General features: G+C 41.9%; 1 protein-coding gene across 3 annotated transcripts in view; it reads left to right on the top strand.

The window, feature by feature from the left end:
- LOC137606739 (glucocorticoid receptor-like) overlaps window positions 1–18,070 on the top strand; it is an 81,442-nt gene that overhangs the window by 5,113 nt on the left and 58,259 nt on the right. The window lies entirely within an intron of this gene.

Below are 18,070 nucleotides of genomic sequence, written 5' to 3'. Positions count from 1 at the left end.
GTTGCGTAAAATGTGTCATCCCACGGAAAGTGATTCATTGACAATATGTGATATTTGTAACTGTGGATACTGCCCAGTCAATGTGATAGGCCTAAGCCCTGTGAGAAACGATTATGCATGCAACCTGTGAGAGGGATCTGCTGGACATGCCTCACTTTTGCTTTGACACGATTCTGTTTTCTACTACCTTGGCTGTAAAGTAGGAGGCTGATAGACAGGGTGATCTTTATTTTGTGTTCTATGGCTTTTTTTTTTTAAACAAAGCTTGAATGGGCAGATCAAAAACGTTTGATGTGAAGTAATATGATTCAGTATTTTCTTTTCAAAGTGTTGCCTAAAGCTGTTTAGTGAAGAAGCCGAAATGAACTCAGGTGTCTACTAGCTATATCTCCTCCTTCCGTCACACAAATATGCTCTTGTGTACTTTAAGTTCATCATTATTAATACAGTGGTACCACTACTTACAAAATTAATTGGTTCTGGAAGAAATTTCTTAAGTAGAAAATTTCGTAAGTAGAGACGCATTTTCCAAGCAAATGCCCGAATCCGTTCCAAGCCCCCCAAAATTCAGACATTAATGTTTTATAAAGCATAAAAATTCATGAAAACGTACCAAATACATGTTACAATTGGATGATTACACAATAAATGAGAGTTGTGCATAATGTTAAAAAACAAAGAATAAAGAATAAAAATGATGGCCATTTACCATTTAACTGCTGTCCTTATTGTTATTTGCCCTCTTTGGTTCATGCGCTCTTGCCTCACCATGCTGAACAACAGAGTGCATTCCAGTCCTCCTTTTGAACTTCTCCAACCACCCAAGCTATGAATGTTGCGTTTAGGAACCTTTGGGAGCTGTGAGTAGCAGTTTATACTATATTTTTACCTTTCGTAACCAAAATTTGTTTCGTAACTAGAGGCAATATTTTCCTGTTGAGAAGTTTCGTAAGTAGAAAATTTTGGATTTCGAGACATTCGTAAGTAGAGGTACCACTGCAAATGCACCTCTTTATATTTCATAGACTTGCGGACTTTTTTGCTATCACACTCATAGATTGTATCTTAATAAGCTGTTTCCTGCTTTTTCTTGTTAAGTGATATTATTAAATAACAAACAATATTTTTATTTTGATTCTTTTTAAATGTGTTAAGAATATGTACCACAGCACTGCTGTACCCAAGCTACTTTTTATATACTTGGGCTGTACCAGCATGTTATGTGATTTTATCTTGTGTCTGCAATTGAAATATGCTTACCGGACAAACTATATAAGTTCAAAAAATAATAATTATAATAATTTGCTCTCTGAAATAGCTATTTCTTCTTCAATAAATTCCAAAGTAACATTTTCATTCAACACAATAATAATGTATTTAATTTGCGTTCAGTTGTCTGTCAGCAAATAGAAAAAAATCCATACTCAATCCTTGCTTTAAACAAGCAGCAATCAAATAGTAATTAATTGAAGATTAGTTTTCTTTCAATGTCAGTTTGCATAGAAGTCAAATAGTGTGCACGTTTGAAATCCAGTGTGATATACAGTACAGTGTCTTTGTAGATACAGTGTTCAGTACTACACACTCAAACGCAGTCAGTCAAATGCAGTCAACACACACACACACACACACACACACACACACACACACACACACACACACACACACACACACACACACACACACACACACACACACACACACACACACACATGAATGAATGAGTCAACTCCAAGAGACTCACCTCCCGAGCCATAAACTGTAACTCTGAGCCAGCCCTCCCAGCCGTTCAATTGGAATTCGCTCAGTTTTGAACAGAGGATGTCTCAATCATGTTTCCTGGCTCAAACACGCTGTTATGATAATTAAATAGACAAATGTTATTACTTTGTATCAAAATGAAATAAATCTCCAATCCATTTTTTTAAAATTCTTTTAAAAAGTAGTCCTTTCATTAAGTTCATACTGTATTTCATTTTTTGAAACTTTCTTTTTTACTTTTTTTACTTTCTGCTTGTTCTCTCTGTTGATCCTTTCATCATTGTTTGTAAGGTTGAAGTGTCATCTGAGAAAATTACGAAGAGGTTAAAGCATTATGAAGTGGGAGTGAACTCTTTCTCGGCAGTGTGCGTGCGAGGAGAGCTACACAAAGCAAGACAGATTCTGTGTTTGTGTGTGTTTGTCGATACATACTGTTATGACCCAGCTAGAGGACTGGGGAAATAACATAACTGGGATATAAAAAGGGGGAACATAAAACATTTATTTTCAAATTCTCGCAAAGTACAAGTGTTTAACCAAGGTTGTTCTTTTAATTAACAAAGGAAGGCCAATGGGCGCTGTTCAATGATAACAAAAATGCACTAAACTTGGGACTCTTTAAGAGATTCAAAATGTCAAACTTCACTAAAAAAATATACTAAATGGAACAAAAAACACAACCAGCTCTTTAACGAGGGTGTACACTAATCAAAATCAGAAAATCCAAATCACAAGGTCACAAATCACAAGGTCTCAAAACATAAGGTCACAGTTCAATGCTGCTCTCTAAGGCGTGCTGCCACGGTCAGACAGTCGTCCTGCTTGAATGGCATTGCAGAGCTTTTAAGCTGTCCCTTTCCGGTGACGAGGCAGGGCTTGGACTAACCAAGGAGACGGCACCAATCAGGAGATGGGTTGGCCAGGAGTCCCAGAGACACCACACCTGGCACTGATGATGGAGGGCAGAGCATCCCAGAGCAGTGCAGGGCCAGCAGCTCAGAGGCAGGGTTGCAGAGGGATATACAGTACAATATACACAGATGAGCTATGGCCGTAACACATACACTCAGGGAAAGAAAGATGCTGCATACATCCTCGTTGTCACTCACTCACATTTTAATGCTGAAATGCACTGCAAGATGCCAAGAGAAACTTGTAACATGTTTTTATTTTATAACATAATTGTTTTTTCAAGGTGTTAAAATTAGTTTTGGATGCAGTCAGTGTTTTTTCAAACATTAGCTTTCAATGACTCCATGTTCCTCATCATATAACATTTCTACTTTATGTCAATACAGCAGTTATTTACATTTTGTTAGGCTATATTGTTCCTTAGGATGCATTAGAGGTCTTTTTGTTGTTTTGTTTTCTTTTTTTTTCCACCAGAGTCTAGACTGAATTAAAAGGTTTAACAATTAAATTTTGCTTGTAATGTTCTGAAGTCTTTGTTAAATTAGTGTGCATATTTCCATCATAATCAGATTTTAGAAATTGCAGCACCACATATTATTTTTTGATGCAAAATTGTAGGTGATAGCTTTAATGTTTGGTGGAAAACAACACAAAAGAAATCTGAAGCCAAAATAGCTTGATTGCTATCTGGTGTATGGCTGCAGAGTACCCATTGTAAATCCTTGTCTCGGATTTTGACAACGCTTTATGTGAGGTCATTTTAGGTACACTAAAACTAAGTAACTCACACTACTGTTTGTTGAATTGTTAATTGGTCTGAAGTCCAGTTTTGATGAGTTATTTATCAAAACTACCTGAAATGTCATCTTGTGTGGGACATTTTAAATGTAATTTTATAAAGGAGTTGGAGTTGTAATGTGTCTGTATTTATATATGGCATGTACTGTATATGTCAATCAAAGTGTAGGACAGGCCTGACTTAGTGCAGTACTGGAAATTGAGCCAAGGTGCCAACAGAACGGAAAATCTGTGCAGCAAAAATATAAGAATTGCAAATTAAAGGTGATTGCAGGTGTGATGAGGAATTGGGTGAGTATTATTGTTATGATTTCTTCTTACAGTATCAACACTCAAGTTGGGTGTGTATCTGTCTGGTTATCTTCCTGGTTACACATTGCATTTCTTACATGTTGTTGCTGTAGTGACTAACTTCCAGAGATATATTTTTCTTTACCAGGAGCTTCACCTATGCTGTTTGGTTTTGTTTGTAGTCGTGGGTGTTAATTTAGCACAGTAAAAATACCCTCAAGACAACTTGGACAATTAAATCAAATCCTGGCCTGTCACTTGCAAAACATCATGTGTGGACAAAGCATGTTCTAGAACTGTAAGCTGGCATGCAGGTTTATGTATATTCACACTTTAGATGAGCTACTTCAAAGTTCTGTGTACACTAATTAAAATAAACCTGTTCATCCTCAAATTCATAGTTCCAAAAATGAACCCGTTCACAATTACAGGTAGTCGTCGACTTACGACCACGATTGGGCCCGACAGATCGGTCGTAACTCGACTTGGTCGTAAATCGACTCTTAAGTAAAAATTAAATCCAGCAGCGCTGGTTCTTGGCTGTGGGTCGTCCGGATCGTCAGCTGGGGCAGCGTGTGGGTTGGTGGGAGCAGGAGACGATCTTTTCATAATCATTGTGAGCTTTGTCTGAATTGTTCGTTTGTTTTTCTCATAAATTTCACGATATGGACGGAAAGCATCGTTTGCCATCCGTTCAATCCTTGCAAATGTTTCTATGTTCTATCTCCATTTCTTCAAAGTGTGCACGGAGTTTATTTAACAGGGAAAAGCCTTCTGACAAGCCTATGGTGGTGAAGATTTTTTCTGTTTCCTCCTCTTCTTTCTCTGCTTCTCTCTTCTTCTTCCACTCTTTCTTCTTCCAGCGCAATCAGTTCTTCATACAGCACGATCATTCGTGAGTTCTCCAAGGAAAGGTTTTTTGCCAGTTTCACTATTTTCTCCCGAATCTGATCAAGTTCTTCGTCACTTTCAAATGTGGCTGGAGGGAATGCCCGCGTTACCCGGACATTGTGGTCGTAAAGTCGATCGGTCGTAAGTTGCATAGGTCGTAAGTCGACGACTACCTGTACTTTAAATAATGAATTCCTCTGGGCTATTCTTGTTTTTGTGCGGTAGAACTTCCACATAACAAAAATTCCAGACTATTGAGTGCAACTGAGTACAAGCCACTAACTTCCAAAAGAAAATTTAAAAAAATGTGTACCACGTGTATCTCTACATACTGTAAACCCGTAAACAATGCTCGTAACAGAGCTGGCTTAAAAAAATTCAGCAGCCTATCAGGAAAAATCAATGATTGCTATCTTCATCTATCTGCACAACAAAGCCACTAAAGTCGTCTTCTTTAGTGTCAGAATTGAACAGCTCAGAGTAATGTCAGTACACGCTTTCTTGGTCTCTCTTTGGGGTGACTATATTTGATTTAATTCGAAAAGTTTCCTTGTTTACTCTGATCAGTTTGGTAAATTAATTGGTCTTAAGTGGCATGGATAAATGTTTGGCGGCATAAAGCCCGTAACAATCCATAGATTAGTCATAAACTTGTTAAACCGCAGTTTTTATAGCATGTGAAAAGAGTAGCAGCTTATACTACAAAAGTTTCAGTACTCAGCTGTTCTCAGCTCCCAAACATCACCATTTTCCACTTCCTGACTAAAGGACTCACCAAATACAACACAGAGTCATGGACAGTAGTCAATTTATTAGCCCAGGTAATGTTAAATGCCATCTTTATGCATTACATAAATTAAAAAGTTGGAATGTCACCTTCACCAATGAAAGTATCCTTGAAAATCATTTTACAGCAGGTGCTCAAGCAAAATGTAGGTTTTGTCAATCAATCAATCAATCAATCAATCAATCAATCAATCAATCAATCAATCAACAGTGCTTTTACGGAAATCACAGAGATTGTGCTATTGTGTGTCCTCTCAGTTAACCTTACAATTATGCCATTAAAAATTGTGCTGTTAAAAGTGTGGAGATCTTTTGTGATGCCTTATATCTGTCCGAGTGGAGTGCTACAGTAATGCTACACAAAATATTCTGCATCGAGGTAGAGTGGAAAGTGACACTTATTCCAAGTTGCTGTGCATTATCAAACGGCTCTGTACCGAAAAAGCATAATCACCGAGACATGTTTTACAACAAAATGGTTTTGAATCATGTTTAACTCTTCTACCTTGTCCCTGCACTGGTACCTCATTCCTCTGTGAGGTCATGCAGTTTGCTTGTGGTGGCTACTGTACTGAGCCTTTGATGTCAGCTTTGCTCAATGTACTGTTGAGAGTTAAACGAGGCCACGGACTGGTAGCAAAAAAGTGGTTTCTTTTTTATGACTACTGTAGTTTCCACTGGCTCAATTATGCTGGTGTAAGGTATTATGAGCACCTCCGAAGTTAGTCTTAGAAATATGATGGATTGAATCTGTTACTGTAGGACAAAACTGGTGAACAAATGAATACCACAGCCTGAAAGAAATTAAGGGGGGGAAATACTAGAGTCACAGAAACCCCTCGTCTTCTTCTTCTCCTTTTTATTTTTCCCTTCAGGGGTCACCACATTGAATGAGTTGCCTATATCTAACCCTGTCTTCTGCATATTCTTGTCTTACACTAACTACCTTCACATTCTCTTTCACTACATCCATAAACCTCCTCTTTGGTCTTCCTCTAGGCCTCCTGCCTGGCAGTTCAAAACTCAGCATCCTTCCGCCAATATATTCATTATCTCTCCTTCTCCTCTCCCTGTAACTTCACTCTTCCACTTGGGTCCCTCTCATTCACACACGTGTACTCTGTCTTACTGTGGCTCTTCCACCTGTTCCCTGCTCTTATCACAGATCACAATGCCATCTACACACATCATAGTCCATGGATATTCCTGTCTAACCTCATCTGTCAGCCTGTCCAGCACCATAGCAAACAAGAAGGGGCTCAGAGCTGATCTCTGATGCAGTCCCACCTCCACCTTGAATTCCTCTGTCACACCTATAGCACACCTCACCACTGTCTTACAGTCCTCATACATGTCCTGCACCACTCTAACATGCTTCTCTGCCACTCTAGACTTCCTCATACAATACCACAGTTCCTCTCTGGGCACCCTGTAATAAGCTTTCTCCAGTTCTACAAAAACACAATGCAGCTCCCTTTGACCTTCTCTGTACTTCTCTATCAACATCCTCAAAGCAAATACTGCATCTGTAGTACTCTTTTTTGGCATGAAACCATACTGCTGCTCACAAATGTTCACTTCTGCCCTTAGTCTAGCTTCCACAACTCTTTCCCATAACTTCATTATATGGCTCATCAGCTTTATTCCTCTGTAGTTGCCACAACTCGGCACATCTCCCTTGTTCTTAAAAATGGGCACCAGCACGCTTATCCTCCATTCCTCAGGCGTCTTCTCACTAAGATCCTGTTGAACAACCCAGTCAGAAACTCTACTGCCACCTCTCCTAGACACTTCCATACCTCCACAGGTGTATCATCAGGACCAAGTGCCTTTCCACTCTTCATCCTCTTCAATTCCCTCCTCACTTCATCCTGACTAATCTTTGCTACTTCCTGGTCTACAGCAGCCATCTCTTCTAGTCTCTGTTCTCTCTCATTTTCTGCGTTCATCAACTCTTCAAAGTAGTCTTTCCATTTTCCCATCACACTACTGTCACCTGTCAATTCACTTTCATCCCTATCCTTAATCACCCTAACCTGCTGCATGTCCTTCCCATCTCTGTCTCTCTGTCTTATCAACATGTATAGATCAGTCTTTCCCTCCTTACTGTCCAACCTAGCATACAAGTCATCATAAGCCTCTTGTTTGGCTTTTGCTACCTCTACTTTCACTTTACGCTGCATCTCTCTGTACTCCTGTCTACTGTCCTCAGTCCTCTCAGTGTCCCACTTCTTCTTAGCTAACCTCTTTCACTGTATACACACCTAGTCTCCAGATGACACGCCAAGTACTCTCCTAACTGTCTCCCTGATCACATTAACTGTAATTGTCCAGTCATCTGGAAGCACCTCCTGAGCACCCAGAGCCTGTCTCAACTCCCTCCTAAAAGTCATGCAACACTCTTCCTTTTTCAGCTTCCACCATTTTGTCCTCTGCTCTGGCTTTGCCCTCTTTATCTTCCTCACAACCAGTCATCCTACACACCACCATCTTATGCTGTTTGGCTACACTCTTGCCTACCACTACTTTGCAGTCACTGATACCCTTCAGATTACACCATCTACACAAGATGTAGTCTACCTGTGTGCTCCTACCGCCACTCTTATAGGTCACCCTATGTTCCTGCCTCTTCTGGAAAAAAGTATTCAATATAGCTGTTTCCATCCTTTTTGCAAAGTCAACCACCATCTGTCCTTCTGCATTCCTCTCTTGGATACCAAACCTGCCCATCACCTCCTCATCACCTCTGTTTCCTGCACCAACTTGTCCATTGAAGTCTGCACCAATGACAACTCTCTCACTTCTAGGTATGCTCTGCATCACTTCATCAAAGCAAGAATTTCTGCTTCTCCTCCAGCTCGCATCCTACCTGTGGAGCATACCCACTAACAACTTTAAACATCACACCTTCAATTTGTAGCATCAGTCTCATCACTCCATCTGACACTTTTTACCTCCAGGACATTCCTAACAACATAACTCCTACTCCATTTCTCTTCCTATCTACACCATGACAGAACAACTTGGACCTGTGCTCCTAAACTTCTAGCCTTGCTACTTTTCCACCTAGTCTCCTGGACACACAGTATGTCTACCTTCCTCCTCTGCATTATGTAAACCAACTCTCTACCTTTTCCTGTCATAGTTCCAACATTCAACATCCCTACTCTTTTTCCTATTGTCTTGGCGTTCCTCTTCTCTCTCTTCCTACAAACACACTTTCCTCCTCTTCTTCATCGAACAACAATATTCAAATTTCTAATTCCTGTTAATCCAGAAATACATTAACTTGTCAGTCTTTCCTAATTCTTGACTCGTCATAATATTTAAAGAGAATGCTTGCTCTTGACTTGCCTGTTTGTGACTCTTCTTAGATTTGGTTATAGTCATTTGAATTCTTTCTTTAATTCTTCTGATGTGATGCGTACTATAGACATCCACATTTTTTGGACTATGAACTGATAAATAATCTGTATACACAAAAGCTTCATTGCACATGTGATGACTTTGTGGTGAGCGAGACTGGCTGCGAGGTATTTCTCTATGTGGATTGCCATTACTTAAAATAGTTTAACATGTGCTTGATGGATCTCTCCAGAAGGATTATTGTTAAAGATATCTTTTGACAATGAATTACACTGCAGTTTTTGGTATTATGTGTATTATTAAGTGTTGTATGGCTAGACATTAAACTGACAACAGGAAGGGCATGATTGGGTCTATTTGTGTTTGTTTGCAGCAGTGCTCATGTGGTTTATCTCTGTACACAATAATTTTGTATGTACAACTAATCATACAACTCTGAACCTTTCAGCTCACTGGTCACATGAAAGCTGTTACAGTTCCCGACAGACTTCAGAGTCTCTCTTCAATGTCAAGAGAGGTCCAACATGATGAGAGAGAGAGAGAGAGAGAGAGAGAGAGAGAGAGAGAGAGAGAGAGAGAGAGAGAGAGAGAGAGAGAGAGAGAGAGAGAGAGAGAGAGAGAGAGAGAGAGAGAGAGAGACTACGCTTGGGATATTTGGCATCACGGGATATTTGGCATCACGTTTATTCATAAATGTCAAATTACAAACTAATCGCGTTGACACAAAAGCCAAATGAGATTCACGTAAAGAGGATTTTCAATAATACTGTGCATTTTCTTAAGAGAAAAAAATCTGACCTTTTAACATTTATCAAACTAAAAAAACAGACAAATTTAGAAAAAAAAATCCTTTCTCCACATCATCTCTTCAACAATAATTTCTTTTACTTTGTTCTTCATTGTTTTCAATCTATATAACTCTTTGTCTGTAAAAGCTGGTTCGCCACTTCTTGTTTCACTTTTTACATAAAAGCTGATGCTATCCAGAGACACGTTGAGGTCAGGAAAGAAATTTTCTACTTTTGCCCTTGAACCTTTTGTGTCTTGCAGGAATTTTTTTAACTTTTGCGAATCATACTTTTCTGTTACAGCCTCTTTCACACTGTTGTCATTTTCGTTCTCAGGAGGTGTCTCAGGTGTTTCTTTTTAGAGAGAGAGAGAGAGAGAGAGAGAGAGAGAGAGAGAGAGAGAGAGAGAGAGAGAGAGACAGAGAGAGAGAAAAGGAGGGAGAGAGAGAGAAAAGGAGAGAGAGAGAGAGAGAGAGAGAGAGATCACAAGAATCCAAAACCTGGAATCATTACCTCTCTCTCCTTGATCTGCTTCCGGACCCTTCCCTTACCAGACACCACTGACACAAGTGTATTTCTGGCTAATGCCTTATAAGCTATGATCACATGAAGGAATCTGTGAGTGAACTGTTCTGAAATGAGCATAAATATACCCAAACTGAACTTACTCATTGTTGCTACACAAACTGAGGATTGTATTTGTTATGATTGGCAATAGCTTTATTAGCGTTATTGGGTGACAGGAAGTGCAGAGTCTGGTGGATATAATAGCTCAGGCTGCTGCCCCTTTTATTTACTTGTTATTGAAAATATTTAATTCTTATGTATTATTTTTCTCACTAGTCCAGGGAAAGCTTAGGTTGGCACATGGAACACAGTGAAAATTTGCTTCCTTGCATTCAGTGTGTTGAACCAGTCTGTATGGACAACCTTACTGTTTGTTACTAAAGCCATGCAATGCCGCAAAACAACACGCACGCACACACGCACACACACAGACACACATACACACACACACACACACACACACACACACACACACACACACACACACACACAACAGAAATCAGAGAACATAAGAAGCGTCATATCTCCTGGAATCTTCTTCTCCTTTTCCTTTCACCTTTTCCCTTCAGGGATCGCCACAGCGATTCAGTTGCCTCCATCTAACCCTGTCTTCTGCATCCTCTTCTCTCACACCAACTACATTTATTTCCTCTTTCACTACATTCATAAACCTCCTCTTTGGTCTTCCTCTAGGCCTCCTGCCTGGCAGCTCAAAACTCAGCATCTTTCTACCAATATATTCACTGTCTCTCCTCTGGACATGTCCAAACCATCTCAGTCTGGCCTCTCTGACTTTACAGGGCCTTGCGAAAGTATTGGCCCCCCAATACTGAAAATAGGATGTGCAAATGTGAGACCAAATGACACACAGGTGCACTGTGTTTGTCATTGTTAGTCATTTACGTCAACATTGGATCATTCAGAAGTCATCAGGGAACTTCTGGAGTCGGTTAGCTGAGCTGAGAGAACAAAACACCCGACACATTGTGTCGGGTGTTTTGTCTTGAACTCCATCTCCGCCGAACCCCTGAGACTGACTCACTGAACCCCTTGGGTTCAATCGAACCCGGGTTAAGAACCATTGGTATAGACACTCTTGCTGTCTACCACTGAAGGAGCTCCTCTGCTGGGACAAGGTGGTGTGCAAGGGGTGGTTGGTGTTCCCCATGATTGCCCTGGCTTTGGATATGGTATTACTTTCCAGCATTGTCTCTACAGAGTACAGGCTCTGACCAACCACTGAAATTGCTCTGTGGATGTCTGTTTAGGCATTCAATGTCCCCTTGCCTGGTCCCACTACCGCAACACACAATGGCATGCAGCAGCACATCGGACACTATGGACTGGTGAAACACGCAAAGGAGCTCAGAGCAGATATTGAAGGAGCCCAGTCTCTTTAGAAAGTACATCCTACTCAACCCCTTCTGTACATACTTTCCATATTGGACAAGCAGTCCAGTCTGCTGTGTAGCTGCATCCCCAGGTACTTGTAGTTTCCTACCACCTAAACTTCCCTGCCCTCGATGACCACTGGCTGTGGAGAGGGCGGTGCCTACAGGAAATCCAGCACTACCTTCTTCAGCTACAGCTTGTTCCATTGAAATCGCTCCACAAAGTCCTCCACCAATGTCTTTTACTGCGTCTCCACACTCTCCCTGATACATGCCAAAATTGAGGTGTTATCAGAGTGCTTCTGCATGTGCCATGTATCCAAGTTACAGTATACTGGAAGTCTGTGGTGTAGAGGGTGAGGAACAGGTGGGAGAGCACTGCCCCAGTAGCCCCCCATGCAGCTAGTTACCACTGGTGACAAGTAGTTCCCCATTCAGGTAGCTGTTGACCGGCTTCTTTCTGTTCAGGACAGCCTTGACCTCCTTGGTTACTCTGGGTTTATTGTAGAGTTTTCCAGGGTTATCCAGGCAGTCCACCGGCAGGAAGCCAGTGTACTGCTTTCTCGGAGTGGTGAATGAGGTCTTTCCACAAGTGAAGGAGTTTAAGTATCTTGGGGTCCTGTTCTCGAGTGAGGGAACAATGGAGCATGAGATTGGACGGACAATTGGGGCATCAGGAGCAGTATTGCAGTTGCTTTACCGCACTGTTGTCACAAAGAGGGAGCTAAGCCGAAAGGCAAAGTTCTCTATCTATCGTTCAGTCTTCGTTCCTACCCTCACCTATGGTCATGTGTGATGGGTCATGACCGAAAGTACGAGATCACGGATACAAGCGGAGGAAATGGGCTTTCTCAGGCGGATAGCTGGTGTCTCCCTTAGAGATAGGGTGAGAAACACTGCTATTCACAAGGGGCTCAGAGTAGAACCATTGCTCCTTCGCGTGGAAAGGAGTCAGCTGAGGTGGTTTGGGCATCTGGTGCGGATGCCTCCGGGGCGCCTCCCTAGGGAGGTATTCTTGGCACATCCAGGTGGGAGGAGACCTCGGGGCAGACCAAGGACCAGGTGGAGGGATTATATGTCAACACTGGCCTGGGAACACCATGGGATACCCCAGTCAGAGTTGGTGGATCTGGCCGGGGAAAGGTTTGGTGCTCCCTGTTGAAGCTGCTACCCCTGCAACCCGACTACGGATATGCGGTGGGAGATAGATGGATGGATATTCAGGGTTTATTGTTGAGTTACCCTTGTCCTATCCACCCAAACATAGAAAGGAATAGTCCATCTATGCCTCATTAAGAGCTCCATCCATCCATCCATCCATCCATCCATCCATCCATCCATCTTCCACCGCTTGTTCGGAGTTGGGTCGCCTTCTGGCCTGTTGGTACCCTGCAACTTCCTCAGGAGTCCCCAGGGACAACATGCCCCTGAAAGCCTTCTTCTTTAGTTGGATGGCTTCCCTGACCACTGGGGTCCACCACGGTGTTTGAGGGTTATCGCCCCTTGAGGCATCCAAAACCTTGAGACCACGGCTCTCAGCTGCAGCTTCAGTAGTGGAGGCTTTGAACATCCACCATTCAGGTTTGATTTCGCCTGCCTCCACAGCGATGCATGAGAAGCTCTTTCAAAAGTATGAATTGAAGGCCTCGCATACAGAGTCCTCCTCCAGACGCTCCCAGTTCACCCACACTACTCCTTTGGGCTTAACCAGGTCTATCCAAAGGTTTCCCCCGTCAACGGACCCAATTCCCTACCTAGTGGTGATCAATTGACAGCTCTGCCCCTCTTTTCACCCGAGTGTCCAAAACACATGGTCAAAGGTCAGATGATATGATCACAAGATCGATCATTCAACTCCAACCCAGGGTTCTGTGGTACCTGGTACACTTATGAGCATCGTTGTGTTCAAACATGGCGTTAGTTATGAACAATCCGTGACTAGCACAGAAGTCCAACAACATAACACCGCTCTGGTTTAGATCAGGGAGGCCATTCCTCCCAGTCACGCCCCTCCAAGTGTCTCCATCATTGCCAACGTGTTTATTGTAGTCCCCCAGAACAATGGAGTCCCCTGCACGGATCCCATCAAGGACCCCATTTATGGACCCCAAGAAGGCTGAATACATTAACTGATATTTGGTGCATACGCACAAATACGTCAAGGCGTAGGGAGCGACCGTCTCATCCATCGGGGTAAACTCCAACACAGCTGCGCTCAGCCAGGGGCTTGTGAGTAACCCCACATCCGTCCTGCGCCTCACGCCTAATGGAACTCCGGAGTAGAACAAGGTCCAACCCCTATCCAGGAGTTTGGATCCAGAACCAAGGCTGTGCATGGAGTTAAGCCCCACCACATCCAACTGGTAACGCTCCACCTCCAACACAAGCTCTGTCTCCTTTTCCGCCAGTGGGGTGATGTTCCACATCCCCAAAGCCAGCTTCTGCCGCCTTGGTCTGGTCCGTTGAAAAGGCAAATTCACGTTGCCTTTTCGGGCTGAGCTCGACCGGGTCCTGGGGCAGACCCGGCCTGGCTCCATTCGTGGGCCCCGGGCTTCCTCTGGGCAGGGTCACATTTTTCTTTTGGTTTTTCATGGGGTCTTCTGGACCATTCTTTGTCTGGCCCTTCACCTGAGTGAACCTACCAGGAGTACAAGACAACACAGCTCCCAGGATCCTTAGGACCCACAAACCTCTCCATCACGATAAGGTGATGGTTCTTTGGAGAGGTCATTAAGAGCTGATGGCCAGAATTCATTGACATTTCATCCATGCTTTGTAGGGACCTTGATCCTGATCCCTTAATATATCAGGACACAGACAACTGCTTTACTCAACACATGGTAAGACAAACATTTACACTCATGTTTACACTTACTGTGATTTTAGAGTGATCAGTTCACCTATATTTCGTGTTTTTGGATTGAAAGGAACCCACACAGTAAGATCCCAGGTTGTCAGATGGATTTTAACCCAGGAAGTTTGTCGTGAGGGACTCTAACACATCAATTTGAACAAGTAAAATAACTCTTATTTTATGTAATGAAGTTGAACCAAATCGAATCCTGTAATCTGTACACTTTTTAATTAAAATACTTATACCCATGCTGACCTTAGTCATACAGTATTTTTTATATCATCATCTTATTGTATTCTGTAGAAGCAAGCACAGAAACTGATCAACTTGTTTTCTGATTGATGATTCAAGTTGGTGGAACTTCCTGCCTTCATTTCTTTTTCCACTCCTGGGCTTTCTAACCTGTTGTTTCTCTACTTGTGTTCTCAGCTATTTCTGTCGTGTTTTCTTCTTCTGTCATCTAACACGGGTGCAATCCACTGTAATCCTTTCATCCCGAGTCAGTGAGGATGGGAATGAATGCCCTTAATCTGTTGAGGGAATGCACAAGTCTGTCTTTCACTGCATCCCTTGACTTGTGCTCTTGATAAGACAAGAGCAAAATGGGCTTAAGTTTGACTGAATACGATTGTGACGGCTTAGTAATCACACTTTAAATAGGCACAGAAGGAAGTAGGACATATTTTAATTTGGGAAATTTAGATTCTCATTTGGTCATTTTATCTTTTTCAGGTTTACTAATATGCTAATAAAGTTCGGGGACACACTTCATCAGTGTTTGAAGTCCTACTCTAAAGATCAGAAGGACTGTTTTAAACAATATTTGACTGATATCTGTTCATTAAGTTGCATTAAATCCTGTGAAGCGGTCTTCTCCTTTCGGCTTTTCCCTTCAGGGGTCACCACAGCAAATCAGTTGCCTCCATCTAAACCTGTCTTCTGCATCCTCTTCCCTCACACCAACTACCTTCATGTCCTCTTTTACTACATCCATAAAACTCCCCTTTGGTCTTCCTCTAGGCCTCTAGGCAGTTCAAAACTCAGCATCCTTCTACCAATATATTCACTATCTCTCCTCTGGACATGTCCAAACCATCCCAGTCTGGCCTCTCTGACTTTATCTCCAAAACCTCTAACATGTGCTGTCCTTCTGATGTACTCATTCCTGATCCTATTCACCTGGTCACTCCCAAAGAGATCCTCAACATCCTCATCTCTGCTACTTCCAGCTTTTCATCAGTGACACTGTCTCTAGACCAAAAAACATTGCTGGTCTCACCACAGTTTTGTACAGCTTTCCTTTCATTTTAGTTGAAACTATTCTACCAAACATCACACCTGACACTTTTCTCCACCCGTTCCAGCCTGCCTGTACACGCTTCTTCACCTCTTTTCCACACCTTCCATTGCTCTGGACTGTTGACCCAAAGTACTTAAAATCCTCCACCTTCTTGATCTCTTCTCCCTTCGTCTGTCCGGGGATGAAAATGAGATGATGACCTTGACCTTGAGAAAACTAGGTCAAGGTCAGATTTCAACTTTTTTTTAACATTTTTTGCACATATATCAAGAACCGGATAAGATAGAAAGACAAAACAAAAGGCGTTGTATTTAGGGAGGCAAGGGGGTGAAAATTAGATCACAACCTTGACCTTGAAAAACTAAGTCAAGGTCAAATTTTCACTTTTATACCTTCTTAGGTGCACATCTCTGAAACCTGATGAGATTTAATCACAAAACAAAAAGCAACATTTTCAGGAAGCCAGAGGCACAAAAATGTATAGGTCAGGGTAAACTTTTGAATTCAGGTGTGTCGCAGGGTGTCACAGTCTCTCACTGCCTTGTTTTTGAAGTGTAATTGCATATTAATCTAATCAAAAAAACGTTTAAATATGTCCGAAGATGCCATTCATTTGTTTCTCGACTGGTAAGAAACAAAGTTTAAGATTTCCCTGATCAATGTCAGCAAGGTGGAAAGAGTGCAGTATGAATGCCAGCAGGGTATCAGTCACCTTCCCTGTCAAAGTATGAGACGCTCAATCCCATCAGGCTCAGAGCTGCGTTTGTTGTGATTTGGTGAGGTCTGTTTTGTACCGTTAATATGTAGTACAAAACACCTGTGAAGTTGTGATGCCAGGGGATCATATGGCTTGAGTTGTTTGTGTTTGGAAATGTAGGTGTCTTCCAGAAATTAGGAAAAGACAGAGTTGTCTCTGCAGTGAGAAAGAAACTTTTCACAACTGACACATTTTAGATAGTTAACACATCTGCTATATCAGTTATTGTATATATGGCTCTTAAATATCTCACAAAATCCTGGGACAAGCCTTTCATACAGCAAAGCTTCAAAAAGATTTATGATTTTTAGATATTTGAGAGGCTTCAAGAGCTGGTTTGTAACCACAAACGTGGAATACTCGTTCAATGTATTTTTCAGTTGTGAATGCTAAAGATATGAAAGTAGGTGTATTTTTATACTGCATGCTGAAATACATTTTGTTCAACCAGACCTATTACTGAGCTTTTTTTTTTGGCTGTTCAGCTGGTCACCAGACAATGCAGACACCCTTGTACCAGAGGCCAATTAATAATTTACTGAACCAAGGTTGTTGTACAGTACAAGTGAAGACAAACATTCATTCCCAAAGCTGCCATTCAGATTTATGTAATATTATGATCTATGCTAGCTAGCTTGAGGGAAAACTGCTTAATCCAACTCAAAGGCCCATCAGTTCCACTTGTTGCAGAATCAGTCTTTATAATCACAGGTGATCCACTCTGAATGTTGTCCGAACTACTATTGCACATTTAATGAGGCAACAATAAGCTGATAGAAGGGCCTCTTTTGCTTTTCAGCTGATGGGAGTTGTCATTTGCCATAAATTATACATTGGCAACATTCCTCTTACTTCAATGGCAATGGGAATACCTGTAGATATTAATATATTTTCCTATAGATAAGTTTTACAGTAATGGAGAAATGTCATTTAAATCTGTTTTTCCCCAGGACATTGCCACGTACCTAATGAGCAGTTAGGGATAAAACATCGCTGTAGTACACATCTGGGCTACATATGGGTTTTCAGGTATTGGGAATGAATACCTTTTTTTTTGCGGTGGTAGTATTTTCTTATTTAAGCAAGGTTTAGTCTAAAATGCTACTTCAATACGTGCACATTGCAGCTTCCACTGCAAAAGAAGGAACAAAGAAGGAACAAAAGAAGTGAGATATAATATTGACGTATATAGTAAGATCTAATTTTTACTAAGATGTGCAAGTGTAATTAGAATGAGGCTGATGTAATTCAGTGTTGGTCATTGTGGGTCACTCCAGCATGCACCTGTATCAATGGTGTGTTTCACCTTTACATCAGTCAGTCAGTCAGTCAGTCAGTCATTTTCAGATTACCACCGCTGTATCCACCGCAGCGAGTCATGGGGAGCCGGAGCCTATCCCGGCGGCATAGGGCGTGAGGCAGGGGACACTCCGGGCATGACGTCAGTGCACCTCGGAGCCACACAAAGACATACAACCATGCACACACACACACACACACTCATTCCTATGGGCAATTTGGACCGGCCAATCAACCTGAAGTGCATGCTTTTGGAGGTGGGAGGACGCCGGAGAACCCGGAGAGTATGCGAACTCCGCACAGAGCGGG

Source organism: Antennarius striatus, chromosome 13 (genome assembly GCF_040054535.1).
Source record: "Antennarius striatus isolate MH-2024 chromosome 13, ASM4005453v1, whole genome shotgun sequence".
NCBI classification, from domain to species: domain Eukaryota; kingdom Metazoa; phylum Chordata; class Actinopteri; order Lophiiformes; family Antennariidae; genus Antennarius; species Antennarius striatus.
This window is presented reverse-complemented; position numbering and strand designations above follow the sequence as displayed.